Below are 3,641 nucleotides of genomic sequence, written 5' to 3' on the forward strand. Positions count from 1 at the left end.
AGATGCTTAGATTCATTTAGAACATTATTGAGAACCTAATATAAGCTAGACATTTTTCGTACATGTGATCTCATTTAATTCCCATAATGATCCTGAAAGGTGGTACTACTTCCCCTATGTCACAAGTGAGAAAATGAAAGATCTAATTGGGCGCTTATTAACCGACTTGACCCAGGAGATAAATAGCAAAGATGATATCCAGACCAAAGCCTGTCTGCCGCTTCAATCCCTGCTTTTACGTCTATGCTAAGCTGCCTCGGTCAGGTGGCACTAATACAAGTAATTAAAAAAAAAAAGAAAGAAAGAATAAAGTAGGGGGTAAGAGGAGAAAAGGAAAAACTGCACTGTGGAAGGGCATCGGGGAGTCAGACATGAGTTCTACCACTTGATAACTACAGGATCAAAGTCAAGTTCCTTTGCTACCCTGAGCCTCAAACTCCACATCTATTAAATGGGGATAACAAGATTTACTCCAGATTTGTTGGGATGACATATCAAAGCCGCGGTTATAATTTACTCAGCATCTGGAACGTTAAGCACTTTGTGTAATTATTCCCAAAAGGCTCAACACCACCGGCAGGCAGGAATTGTTACCATCATTCACGGACACGCCACAGAAAGTTGTGAAGTCGCAGAATCTGTGTTCAGAAACATGAGTTCTTTTCCTGCGGTTATTCCAGATCTGACACTACCTACTAGATAAAGTTGGTCCTCTTCAAACTGAACAGCAAGCTCCTTGCCTGCATTTTCTGTCTTGTCTTCAATTACTCCCTCTCCCCCCTTCCCTGAACTTCCCCCTTTTCCTTTTGTAAGCTCTGCCCTCTCTGTCCTCCATCTGTTTCCAATTTCTGTGCTCTCAGGCAGGTGCCTTAGTTGCAAGCAACAGATACCAATTCTGGATAATTTAAGCAGAAACAGAATTCAGTAAAGTGATATTGGATTACTTAGAATCTCCAGGAGGGCATGGGATCTGGGCGTCAAGTCCATGAAGTCAAGAGCACCAGTCCAAATCACAGCACAGAAGTGGCTGGTGGAGAGACTGTTGTGGAAGTTGCTGTCAGACATAAACAGGGCAATTCACACTCTTGACATTTTTGACACTGTGCTCCAAGCCAGTGCCGTTAAAACCATTTCCTCTAGCAATAAGATCTGGATGTAACTGAACCAAGTACTGCCACGTTGGTCCCCCAGGGGATTCTGCCTGATTCCAGCTTCCTTTCCAGCCTCTGGGGTGGGTGAATCTGATTGGCAAGTTCTGAGTCACATGCCCAAGTCCTAGCTGTGGTGACTACTGGGAAGGTATCTGGAAATTTTGCCCTCTGCCGTAGGAAAGGGACTCATTCAGATGCCAAACAGTTGCAAAGAATGCCAAAAGCCAGCTTTAACCCAGAATGTCTACCCCCATGCTTCTAGTCCTTCATGTTTCAACTCCAATACCACCTCCTCTGGGAAGCTTTCTTTGATTTCTCCAAGCATATGTTTCAAAACACCTCATAAAAAGACACATGTCTGCCTGCCTGGTAACTGAGGTATTTCTGTGCTCATCTCAACCCCATACCCTGTGCCCCCATCATTATAAACTCTCCAAGGGCAGGAGCTGTGTTTATCCATCTCTGCATCCCCATAGAGTGCCTGGTAGGGGCCCTGGATATTTGGTGGTGAATGAATGAATGAAAGTGTTGGTCACATTCGACAGGCCTTTGTACCAGAGGTCCATGAAGGACTTGCTCAGACTCTGCCTTACATAAGGGAGCCCTTTTTTCCTGGTGTGCACTTCTATAAATGGACTATGTCAGCATATTTGAAGAAAGGGGCATAGAGAATCAGAAAGCCCCATTGCAGAGGATAGTGGCGGATTGTAAGGGTACAAAGGAGAGACTGAGGGAGGCAGGACGACATATTTTGGAGGAGTAAATGAACTGGAGCAGGCATCAGAGAGGCAGGAGACGATTTAGAATCAGAGGACTTGAAAGGCCAGATTCCACCCCCGCCTTGGGTTCACAGATTAGTAAACTGAGACAGGAGAGACATACCTTACACACCTCAGAGCTGAAACGGACCCAGATGCACTCATGCAGATGTGCCTTTCACGTCTTTGGTAGGTGGGTTTTTCCAAGGTCACTGAGGACAGTATGATTTCATAGAAACAGCAAAAGCTTTGGAGCCCGGAGTTCAGATCTCAGCTTTTTTGCTCACTAGATGTATGACCTTGGGAAGTCCCTTCACCTCCCTGACCTCCTGATCTCAGTTTCTTCATCTGAAAAATGGGAATCATAATACCCATCTCCATGGATTACAGTTAAGTATAAAAACTAACATATACATTGCCTAGCATTTGGAGAGTGCTTAATAAGCAGTATACATCCAAGGTCACAACATAGGTTTTGATTTCTTCTTGTTCAGTCTTCTGCCTTTATCCAAAGCCACAACACGGTAAATAAATAAAATGTGATGGTAGAGGGAAAAAGGCAATTCATGTGAAGAGTTAAAGATAGAAAGGGGAGAAGAGGCAGAAGAGGGAAGAGCTAAGAGGAGACAAGTTAGCGCACAGAGACTCCACAAAGAAGTGCAGATGGATAAGCAATATAGAGAGATGGGAGATGTCTCACAAATTATAGAGAGGAAGCATCTTTGTATGATTAAAGTCAAGACGAGGAGGGATGGAATGAGTGGAGATGAAAGAGAAAACAGAGAGGGGAGATGAAGAAAAGTGAGGGGAGAGGGGAAGGGGGGCTGCCCAAATACTCGATCACCCCCCCACACACCGGTGGGTGACGGCTCCGCTGAAGGATCTGATGTGTGTGGGTCAGGCAGAATCCGCCCAAGGCCAAAGGCTGTCCTGTGTCTGAGGGACTAGGCTCCCAGCTCAACTTGAATCCGGAAGGACTAGGGGGAAAGAGTTGGTGAACAGACCCCTCCTCTGGGAACCGGGGAGAGGATGTAAGAGCCCATGGGAGCCAGAAGCAGTCAGAGTAGCAGGTCTCTACCTCGCACCCTTTTCAGGAATTTCACACAGAGAACAGAAGCAGCCAAGTAGAGCTGCTCCATGCTCGGAGTAGGGATCCAAAACACAAGCGCGGGAGTGGGCGGCTTGCAGGGCGGCAGCTAGGGGGCCAGAGCTTCCTGGCCAGAGTCCATGAGGGGGCTAGAGGGTGGAGTGTGACACCCCTCGGTCTGTAAGCATTTAATGCAACCCCGGAGGCCTGGGTGGAGGAGAGAGGTGGGACCCTGGCGTCTGGAGACTGAATACGCGAGTTGCGGGAAAGAGGGCGAGGAAGGGGCTCTGAGGTTACATGGAATTATTTCAGGGACTTAGAAGGGGGTCCGGGACTTGTTACTGGGCTCCTGGGGAGACAAAGTTAAGTCTTGGCCATCAAGAGGCGCCCCTTGCCCCCTAGAGGGCGGGGCTTGGAGCCTGGTTGGGCTAAGGCGCGCCCCCAGGTGCAGCCAGAGGGTTGAGTCAGGGGTGGGGTGAAGCTGGGCGAGCTGGGTTGAGCCAGGAGGAATTAGAGGAGGCGCTAGGGGTCCTTAAGTCTTAAGAATTTGGAGAGGGGTGGTGTGGCTAAAGAACACCGAGAGGGTAGCATTGGGGGATCCTGGGAAAGGAGAGGGGCGACTGGGATTTGCACGAGGCCGGGCGG

This window comes from Suricata suricatta, chromosome 13, assembly GCF_006229205.1.
Source record: "Suricata suricatta isolate VVHF042 chromosome 13, meerkat_22Aug2017_6uvM2_HiC, whole genome shotgun sequence".
NCBI classification, from domain to species: domain Eukaryota; kingdom Metazoa; phylum Chordata; class Mammalia; order Carnivora; family Herpestidae; genus Suricata; species Suricata suricatta.